Consider the following 11,348-nt stretch of genomic DNA (forward strand, 5'->3'; position numbering starts at 1 on the left):
AATAGGGGTGGGGATAGTGGGCATTCTTGTCTCATTCCTGATTTTAGGGGAAATGGTTTCAGTTTTTCTCCATTAAGTATGATATTGGCTATAGGTTTTTCATTTATAGTCTTTACAATAGTGAGGTACATTCCTTCTATTCCTAGTTTTCTTAGAGCTTCTATCATGAAGTGGTGTTGGATATTGTTGAAGGCTTTTTCTGCATCTATTGAGATTATCAAGTGTTTTTTTGTCTTTACTTCTATTAATGTGCTCTATTACATTTATAGATTTATGTATATTGAACTACCCTTGCATTCCTGGATGAAGCCCACTTGGTCGTGGCAAATGATCTTTCTGATATGTTGTTGGATTCGGTTTGCCATTATTTTATTGAGATTTTTTTCATAGATGTTCATTAAAGAGGTTGGTCTATTGTTATTTTTGGAGGTGTCTTTATCTGGTTTAGGGATGATTGTAATACGTGCCTCATAAAATGAGTTAGGCAGTGTTTCTTCCATTTCTATTTCATGGAAGAGTTTAAGGAGGGTTCGTATTAGTTCTTTTTTAAAAGTCTGATAGGATTCAGCATGGAATCCATCAAGTCCTGGACTTTTATTTTTTTAGGATACTCTTTATAGCTGCTTCAATTTCATTTTGTGTTATAGATCTATTCAGGTGATTAATGTCCTCTTGGTTCAATTTTGTATGGTCATAAGTATGTGGAAATCTGTCCATTTCTTCAAGATTTTCAAATTTATTAGAATATAGGTTCTCAAAGTAGTCTCTGATGATTTCCTGGATTTCCATGGTGTTTGTTGTTATATCTTCTTTTGCATTTCTGATTTTACTAATTTGTTTTTTTCTCTCCTCATTTTAGTCAGGTTTGCCAGGGGTCTGTCCATCTTTTTATTTTTTCAAAGAACCAGCTTTTTGTTTCATTGATTCTTCATATTTTTTTTTGTTTCTATTTCATTAATTTCAGCCCTTGTTTTTATTATTTCTCTCTGCTTGTTTTGGAATTTGCTTGTTCTTGTTTTTCTAGAGGTTTGAGATGTAGCATTAGCTCATTGATTTGAAATCTTTCTATCCTTTTAATATATGCACTCTTGGCTATAAACATTCCTCTGAGGAATGCTTCCAATTGTTCGCATGTTTTCTATGGTTGTTTTTGTTGTTGAGTTCTAGTTTTAATGCATTGTGATTAGATAGAATGCATAGGATTATTTCTGTTTTCTTATATTTGCTGAGGCTTGCTTTGAGCCCTAAGACATGATCAGTTTTGGAGACGGTTCCATGGGCTGCTGAGAAGAATGTATATTGTGCAGCAGTTGGATGAAATATTCTTTAGACATCAACTAGGTCCATTTGATCTATGGTGTAATTTTCTTCTATAATTACTTTATTGATTTTTTGTTTGGATGACCAATCTATTGGTGATGGGGGGTATTAAAGTCTCTGACTACCACTGTGTTGGAGTTTATATATGCTTTTAGGTCCTTCAGATTATGTTTGATGAAATTCAGTGCATTGACATTGGTTGCATACAAGTTGATAATTGTTATTTCCTTTTAGTGTGTTTCACCTTTTATTAGTATGCAGTGTCCTTCTTTATCTCATTAGATCAATGTAAGTTTGAAGTCTACTTTGTCCGTGGTAAGTATTGCTACTCCTGCCTGTTTTCAGGAGCTATTGGCTTGGCAAATCTTCTTCAAGCCTTTCACCCTAAGCCAGTGTTTTTTCCTGTTGATGAGATGGGTCTTCTATAAGCAACAGATTGTTGTATCTTTGTTTTTAAAACAGTTTGCCAAGCAGTATCTTTTGATGGAGTAGTTAAGTCTATTAACATCCAGTGTTAGTATTGATAGGTATATAGTGATTGCTGTCATTTAGTTGCTTTTGTTGTTTAAGGGTTTGATTGTGTACACCTGAATCAATGTTACTCTCTACTTCCTTGTCTTTTCTTCTCCTGTAGTTTGGTGCTGCCTGTCTTTTCATGGTTTTGTTTGCTTTCATTTTCTGTGTGAAGAATTCCTTGAAGAATATTTTGTAGTGGTGGCTTGGTTGTCATAAGTTGTTTTAGTTTCTGCTTATCATGGAAGACTTTAATTGCTCCATCTATTTTGAATGATAGTTTGCTGGGTAGAGTATCCTAGGGTTGAAGTTATTTTCATTCAGTGCTTGGAAGATCTCACTCCATGCTCTTCTTGCTTTTAAGTCTTCTGTTGAGAAATCTGCTGTGATTTTCATGGGTTTACCTTTGTATGTGACTTGTTTTTTCTCTCTTACATCCTTCAATATTCTTTCTCTATTCTCTCTGCTTGTTGTTTTAATGATAATGTCATTGGTTAATTATATTTTGGTCAAGTCTATTTGGTGTCCTGGAGGCTTCCTGTACCTGAATGGGCATAGTTTTCTCTAGATTTGGATAATTTTCTGTTATTATTTTGTTGAATATATTATGAATTCCTTTTGCTTGCACCTCTTCTCCTTCTTCAATGCCTATGGTTCTCAGGTTTAGTCTTTTGATGGAGTCAGTGAGTTTTGCATATTCCTTTCACAGGTCTTCTGTTCTTTAACTAATAACTCTTCAGTTTTTCTTTTAATTTCCATTTCATCTTCAAATTCTGAGATTCTGTCTTCTGCTTGTTGTAGTCTGCTGGAGTGGCCTTCCATTGTGTTTTGTATTTCTGTTTCATTCTTTTTTCTGAGATTTTTCCATAGTATGGGTCATTTCCTCTTTAATATTGTCAATTTTCATCTTTAACTCATTTATCTCTCTTTTAATAGTGTTCTCCATTTCACTTCATGTTTACTTATGGCTCCAATGAGTTCATTTATTTGTTTTTGTGTCTTTTCATATTCTTCTTTTTGTTGTCTTGGAATATCTTGAGTACCCCTTGTACATTTTTGTTGATCATGTCTAGTAACATCTCCATGAAATTCTCAGTGATTACTTGCAGGATTTCCTCTTTCAGGTTGTTCTTGTGGGCTTCGTTGGGTTCCTTGACATAGTTTATCTTTGTTTTGTTGGAGTCTAGATCTGGGTATCCATTTTCTTCATTTCCCTCTGAATCCTGTATTAATTTATTTTTAGAGGGAGAATGGTTTCCATCCCTTTTTTGTCTTCCTATTGCTCCATATATACTGTGTAACTATGTTCTTGATAGGCAATTGATTGTTTCAGTCACTGTGTACTTTCCCTTGGTTTAATTTTGTTTTGTGAGTGTGTTGGGTTTTATGTAAGTGGATGTATGCTGTTTCTGTCCCTGGTCTGTGTGCAATTTAGTATTAGCTAACTTACAGTAGTAAAACTAACAAAACAAAGAAAGCAAGAAAAAAAAAAAAAAGAAAACCAAAGAAATTAACAGAGAGAGGTGGTAGACAAACAAACAGGGAACAAAACAAATAAACAAACACATAAAAAAATTCCAGGTTCAGGAATAATACAATTTCAGTCTTAGTAGTTTTGGTGTTATTATTTAGCATCCAGTCCAGGTGTGGAATTTAAGCAGAAGCGAAGTTCTGTCTTATTCTTGCCAGGTGGTTGGGAAGACTTGCCAGGTTTTTTTCCTGTGTTTCAGCCACAGCTGCTTATCAGCTTCTCCCTCAGTGAAGTGTGGCTTATACTCAGGCTCTGGAGATCAGCTCTGTAGCCCACTAAGCCATCCTGCTTTGGAGTTGGGTTTTCCCTGTGTTGGTTTATTGGGGACTTGTTTCTTTGCCTTGTCCCTTTTGTCTGGGGCAAGGTAAGTGATCTGTCAGCCGGCTCCCTGCTGTCAGTGTGTTATGATGGTTTGCTGATTGTTTTTCAATTTTGCAGCATTATTTGACTTTGGATGTTGCTCACTGGCTCAAGAGACAAGCTTTGTGGACCACTACCTGACCTATTTCAGGCAGCGGCTTATCACCCTTCCACTGTTGGCCCTTTTGCCTTTCTACTCTTTGTTTACTGAAAGTTCATGAAGAGATCAGCTCCTTGTCACTCCCCTCTTCTCCAGTACACTTAGAGAACCCCTCCCCCTCTGCTGCGTGTTTCGTTTCAGTTCCTTGTTCATTATTCAGATTTTTTTTTTGCAGGGGGGATCAGTCTGTCAGGAGGCTATGCTGGTTTATCCCAGGGTGGCTGTGGGAATAATGCACAATGCTTATTTGCTCACCTGTTGGTCTGCCAAATGTCTCCCAAGCAGGTTTGGAGCCAGCATCTGGCTACACGGGAGCCCTCCTGTTTTCTCAGTGTAACGTGGTGTGGAGAAACTTTGTACAGGCTAAGGATTCAGGGTGTCTAAGTTTTGATTCTTCTTGGTGCTTTTTTTCTGCCAAGTATGGCTCCTGTGTCTCAGCAAAATTTTTGATTTATGGAGCTCACACTGTCTGTTTCTGCACTCTAGTCACCATCTTGGATCCCTATTTTTATTTTTCAATGATTTTTTTTCCTTTTAGGTTTTTTGTACTACCATAGAAATTTAGAAACAGCATTTCAATTTCTCTAAAAGTCTGTTTGCATTTTGATGAGGATGGTAGCATATATTGATCAATTGGCAGAAAATGGCATCTTAAAGTTACTGTCTTCCATTCCCTTAAGAAACTATTTTTACATTTATTTTGGTTTCTTAAATTTTGAGAGCATTTTTGGTATTATCAAGTGTTTAGGTCTTTTAGACATTCTCTTAAATATATCTAAGCATTTCAAATTTTTAAAGTTCTATTTAAGTGGTATTTGTATTTCAATTTCCAGTTGTTCAGATATAGTACATAGAAATACAACTGCTTTTTAAAAGATTTATTTTGTATTCTATAACCATGTTGAGTTCATTTATTAGTTTGTGTAGATCATTTTATGCTTTATGTTTTCTAAACACGAATTCTCAGAATAAAGAAAGTTGTATACTTCCTTTAAGTTATCCATGACTTTTCCTTTACTTGCTTGTTACTTTTTGACCAAGTACATATACCTTATAGTTTTTCATAAATTAGTGGTAAAAGTAGGATGTAATTTTTGATTTTTGGTTGATGAAGAACTTTTCTTTTTTTAGAGCTCTTCATAATTATTGGACAATGCCTTTTTTTCTTTTTACATTAACACATTTAATTATACTTATTAAATTTTTAAATGTCAAGCTAATCATGCATATTTAGAATAAATGCCACTCTACTATATAGTATTATCATCTCAAGTGATACTGAATTTGCTAAAACCTTAAGGATTTATTTTCATGAGAAAAAATATAGGATTTTTTTTGTAATATGTAGGTCACATTTGGGAATAAGGGTAATAACAGACTCATAAAAGGAGTTGGGAAATATTTATATTGTCTTGAATTTTCTTGGAAAGTTAGCATAAAATTAATGTTGCCTTTTCTTAAATGTTTGCTTTAATTACACAGTGAAGCCATCTGTACTTGTAGTTTTCTTGGTAGAAAAAGTTCTATTAATTAAATATGTTTAAGATATGTACTAATGTTCAGGACATTTCTTTTAATGTAAATTTGAAATTTGTGTCTTTCAAGGAATTGGTTTAGTTTATTTAAACTGTCAGATTGTCTCCAAAATTTCTCCCTATTTCACACTATTTATTTCATATGCTTATTTACATTTATAAGGTATATACTATGTTTCTACTCTCATTCCAGATACTTTGTGTCTCATATTTCTTTCATCTAGATAGAGAACTATCAAGATTATGAATTCCACAAATAAATAAATTTCTTCTAAGCACAACTGTATGGTTGCATGCTTTGACTTTTGACATATATATTTATCTTTATTCAAAAATTTGTTAATTTTCTAGTGATTTGTTTTTTCGTATGTGTTATTTGGAAATTCATTCTTTAATTTTATTTTTGTGGATATTTTTCACTGTGACTTTGTTACTGATCTTAAGCCTCTTAATTTGATCAAAAGTTGTTTTGTGGATCCTAATTAGGTTATTGAAATATTTTCCTGGTTGTGGTATGGCACTGTGGGATCAGTAAGAATACATTGGTTGGTTGTATTTAACCTTTCTGTATCTTATTTCTCTCTTTTTATTCTGAGAGTTTTGCAAAGAAATTTAGGGTATAAGTGTGGATTTGTCACTTTCCCTTTCCAGTTCTGCCAGGTTTTGCTACATATTGTTTGTATTTGCTATTAAATGTATACCCTTTTAGGATCTTCATGTTTTATAACCCATATGTCATTATGAAATGTCTTTTCTCATTTCTATAAGCATTTTTATTCTAAAATCTACTTTGCCTTACATTAACACTAACATTAAACTCCCACTTTAATGTTTGTATAGTAAGCATTTTAATATAAACATGAGATTCTGGCTGGTTTATTAGACAATATGAATGTTCAGAGAACTAAGCTATTTAAGGCCAATAAGAAATTTATATCAACCCCTAGTTTACAAAATACAAAGAGAATTTCTTTTTTTTAATGATTAAAAACTTTATTTTGCATCAGGGTATCTGGAAAATGAAGCTGTATTGGGGGCACATTATAGATGAGGAATGATCCATATGGAGGGTACAAAACTCAATTACAGAATTATTCTTATTACCAGATATTCAAAATTATCAATGTTTAAGGTGAAAGTAAAACATGATTTGCCAAGCTGAAAGGCTAGAAATATGGCAGAATTTAAACCAGCAGATATAAATACAGTACCTATCATTATTTTTGAAAAATCAAATATTGAGGAAGAACTCTGGCCTTAAACACATCTCACCTGAAATTCAACCAGAAAGCTGGTTCATGATTTTTTTTAAAGCAATTTAAATTCATTGTATGAAAACAATTAGAAATGCCAGATGAATTCAGTGACAAAAAAATGGGTGCTTTTTGGCTAAAACTACAAGATAAACTGGTTTTCTGAAAATATTTAGGAAAACATTTCAAATCATTTTCAAAATGCCTAAACTTGCCTAGTCTGTTTAGAAATTAATCTTGAAATACTAATGAGGCAAAATGATTTTTTTAAGGATTATATAATGCCCTTCAGTGTAATGTGATGACTGTGATCACCTTATGAACATAAGCAACACAAAAACAATTAAGAGAGCAGCCTGGCCATGGGACCACCCACACCCACACAATTGTACATACTGGGCTTCGTCTTCAAGTTAAGGAATGGGTAAAGAGTTCAATATCAAAGGTCAGGTGTTTTGACAGTCATCCCAAGTATATTCCCAAAATGGTTTCCTTGCATTCTCTTCCTTTTAACTTATTTTCAATAACTGTTTGCAGGGTATGCAGAAATCCTGCTACATTCTATGTAATATTTAGGTGGACTGCTTTAAAAACTCAAGCATTGTTTAAAAGTCTTCAAAACATCTTGGTAAGGCTTGTGAGTGCCAGGCACGTGGAGGGGTAGCTTTTAAACACTTTCACACTATCTCTAACTGTCCCATTGGCCTTCACAAAGCAGTTCTTTTGGAATCTGTTCCAAGTGTAGATCAATGAGTCTGAATTCTATTGGTAAATTAAGCATCCTGTAAGACAAATTGAACCTTGCTTTTTGCCTGTTTAAATCCTGCATTTCTTCATCTGTGTGCTTTCTTAAGGTAGTGATAGTCAAAAGCAGAAAACATTTATGCATTCACATAGCTAAACAAAAATCCTGAAGTCTCCTGAAGCCATTTAAAGTAGCCATTCCAAAACCTCCTGCCACCATTTTGCTCTATTAGTACAACAAAAACCTTCCCAACTATAAAACAAAGGAATAAATGGTATTGTTGCTTCCCAAATACAGGCACTGCTCTGTATCTTTGAACACGTGTTGGATTTTCTAACTAATAACTCTGTCAGAAGCCTCCAAAACCCAGGAATTAATTTTCCAGCTTTACTGTCACCAGCCAGAAGTAAAATTCCTTTCTCAATTATTTGCCCATTAGCTGATAGATGTTAAGTTTTAATTTTTTAAAAAAATGCTTGGACTTTTATCTTTATAAAGTATATAAAACTTTCAAAAAAAGGAACAATTTGGTTTTCACTGTATTACTGAATACCAGAGGTAGTTGAGTAAAAATGCCCCTGCCAGCACCATTCAGCACTTCCCTTATGTTATTTGTGTTAGTGTTAGATAAAAAAAAATAGAACAACAGTTTTTCTAAGCTAATGGCTTAACATTTAAGTTCCTGTGATGGCTCTATTCTGATCCACTTTTAACAATTGGATTTAGGAGCAATCTGTTCTTAATTTATCTATTTCACATATTTAGTGACTATACCATTTAAGCCAATTTTGGCATTATAGGGGAATATTAAGAAAAATTAGAATAATTCATTACACTGTGAGATGACAAAGGGAAGTGCAGAGGGCTCCTCTCTTTCCCTCCTTCCCCCCCTTTATTATTTTTTTTAAACTGGGTGTCATACATTTCAGAGAGTATAAAGTATACATTCTCACAGAGACAGGAGTTCAAAAATTGCCTGGTCCTCAGAAACAACTGGCTGGGTGAGAACTTGTGCTGGATGGGGTCAGCACCCCTCTGTCGGTTAAGCAATCTGTCTTTGGTTTGGCATCTGCCTCTGTGGTGGGCTGTTTCCTGAGTCTTTACTGCCGCCTTGACTGAGGTGATCCACTTTGTAGGGCCTTCTGCTGTTGATGCTGCTTTACCTGAGGCACAGTTCCCTGAATTTTTCTCTGGGCAACCTGACAAGCATAGAAGTGAGCAGTTATTTTGACAACAACTTGGTCATTCTCATCAGGTGTCTGGTCACGAGGGACAACGACTTCAGCACTCGACAAATTCTGGAGTTCATTCACTGTTTTGCCTCCTTTTCCAATAACTCTCTGAGATGAGCTTCCAGTTTCACCTCTTCGCTAGGACTAACAAAGTCTCCTTCAATTTTTCCATAAATTCTTCCTTGAGCCTTGAACTGGTCTTCCAGTGCTAATGGCCATCCTCACCTTAGCGCTTGGCCCTTCACCTGGAGCGATCTTAACTGAAGCTCCTGCAAAGCAAGAAAGGTGTTTGATGTGCTGGCCCTGTTTGTCAATAACGGCGCCAACAGAAAGGGCTGCGATGAACAGGTGCACAGTCTCGGTTTCAGATTGCTCAAACTGTGAATAGAGAGGATTCATGGCTGAAGGGGGCCCTGAGGTGGAAGGTGGCATCTCTGAAGTGGGTGGGAACAGATCCAAGGCATTCAGATTTAATCCAAGGGTTAAATGTGCTTGAAGATTCATAGAAGCAATATCATCTTCGTCAGACTCCCTGATTTTTTTCATTATCTCCTCCTCAGCTTTGGCACGTGTTTCAACTCTGCCTTTAACTGTAAAGGTGCGTTCAGGATGTACAGCGTCAATTCCTGCAATGTCGATATTGTGTTTTTAGTGTCTGTGACTTGTTCAATTTTTTTTAAGTTTCTTCCTTCTTTGCCAATAAGACGGCCTACAACGTTATTGTGAGCTAAAATCTTCAAAGGGATCTCTGCTGTGCATTTTTTATCTTGCACTTCCTTGTGGATAATCTCCAGAATGGACTGACAAGCAGCCGAGTTGCCTTCAGGGGTAGAGAGGATAGTAGTTGACTTCTCAGCAGCCCCTGCAAGAGAATTTCTATTGAAATGAAAATTTTAAAAAATGTATAATTATAAAATAAATTAAATCAGTTATGTGCTAATACTTATGGAAACCGGACAATGAGAATATGAGAATTGTCTATTCTTTCTACATATTTACTTTTCCTCCAGTAAAAAATTAAACAGTGTGAATGGACATAAATTTGATAAATATAAAGAATAGCATATGAAAAGATGTTAAAATTCAGCAATTGAGGAAACCACTTTGTATTGAAGAAGAAGGATTTAACAAAATTAGTCATGAAAGGAAAAGAATATGGAAAGGTAAAGAAAAATTTAGAAGATTGTAAAAGCAATTCTAAAATGCTTCCTTTTAATGAGAAATTAAAGATCAAAAATGAAGAAATATTGGTCAGTAAAATAATGAGGGTTAAGCTGATCCTAATAAGTAAGGGAAAATAACAGGCTTTCATAAAAAAATAGAATCAGGCAAGCAAAGATAGTAAACAAGTACCTTGATTTTTAAAAACATGTCTCAAAATATAATATAAATAGTGCCATACATTGTTAATAACATTTAAACACCACTTTTCTTTTTTATATGACAAAAAATTAGTATTTGATTCTCCATCTCTGCAAAGGCTTATGGGAGACTTTATAGTCTACTAGTCTATTAGTCTGTAGTCTATAGTCTATTATTTTTATAGTCTATATTCTATTTATTTTTTATAAATAAGAACCTCATTCATCCATTTCAGTTCAGAGGACTTCCCCAAATATCTCTCTAGTGAACTAGAGAGAAATATTTGTAAAAAGTCCCTTGCAGAAATTTAGTTAATATACCAGTTACCCAGACAAGTTCACTTTTCTTAATATAAGCAAAGATATATCCTATGTTGAGTATAGTTAACTTTCCCTTCATAAGTTTACATTTAAATTAATTTATCTGGGCTAACAGATGACCAAGAGCAGAGGCGTGATGGCAGCACTAGCATCCTGGCATCCCGTCCTCTGTTATTCTAGTGTTAATAACTTTGTTTACAATAGCACAACCATGCTTGTGCTTCACAGTTATTCCAGTACCGCATTCTACGTCCACTTACTGCTTGTCAGTTGCCTCACTTTGTCAGCTACCAAGGAATTATGTTCACATCTCATTGTTTCAAGGTATTTGACTTGCCTTGCAGTCAGTTTTTACAATTTTTGAATAGAATGGGCATGGGTTAATAACTCAGTTTTATTATAGTTGTATCTCTGATACTTGCAACCAAGTGAAAAATGATGCTTTCACTGTCCCGACATTAAATCATGTAACTGCTAAGGATATACTCCAAATATTAATAAGTTATTATTCTATAGAATGGAATTTTTCTATAAGAAATTATAACTTATACCAAGAAAAAAATTTTAGGCTATAAGTCACTAGATTAAAGCATCATACTTGTACCTGATTTATTTAAACTGATTCCTTTTTTCAGTTTTTAAAATTAAATTTATTATAACTGATTCATAAAATATACAAGTTGGTGAATACTATGGGATGTTTTAATACATATATGCATTGTATAATATTTAAATTAGGTTAAGCTCATCTAAATTTTCAAACATTTACTATTTCTTTATAATGACAACTTTGAAAATCATTTTTTCTAGCTTTTTCAAGTAGACACTACATTATTGTTATTTTTAGGTGATCACTTACTGTTAAAAAGCGCAACAGAACTTCTTCCTCCTACCTAACTATAACTGATACCCATTGGTCACCCTCTCCTCATCTCTCCATTTCTTCAACTGTCTTCAGCCTCTGGTAACCACCATTCTACTCTCAACTTGTATGAGATCAACTCTTTATGCACAAAA

At 34.3% G+C, this 11,348-nt stretch overlaps 1 pseudogene; it reads right to left on the bottom strand.

Annotated features, from left to right (window-relative positions):
* Window positions 1–8,417: 8,417 nt before the first annotated feature.
* Window positions 8,418–10,576, bottom strand: LOC109701144 (insulin-like growth factor 2 mRNA-binding protein 3 pseudogene; annotated as a pseudogene).
* Between the last annotated feature and the right edge of the window lie 772 nt (window positions 10,577–11,348).

Source organism: Castor canadensis, chromosome 6 (assembly GCF_047511655.1).
Source record: "Castor canadensis chromosome 6, mCasCan1.hap1v2, whole genome shotgun sequence".
Lineage (NCBI taxonomy): Eukaryota > Metazoa > Chordata > Mammalia > Rodentia > Castoridae > Castor > Castor canadensis.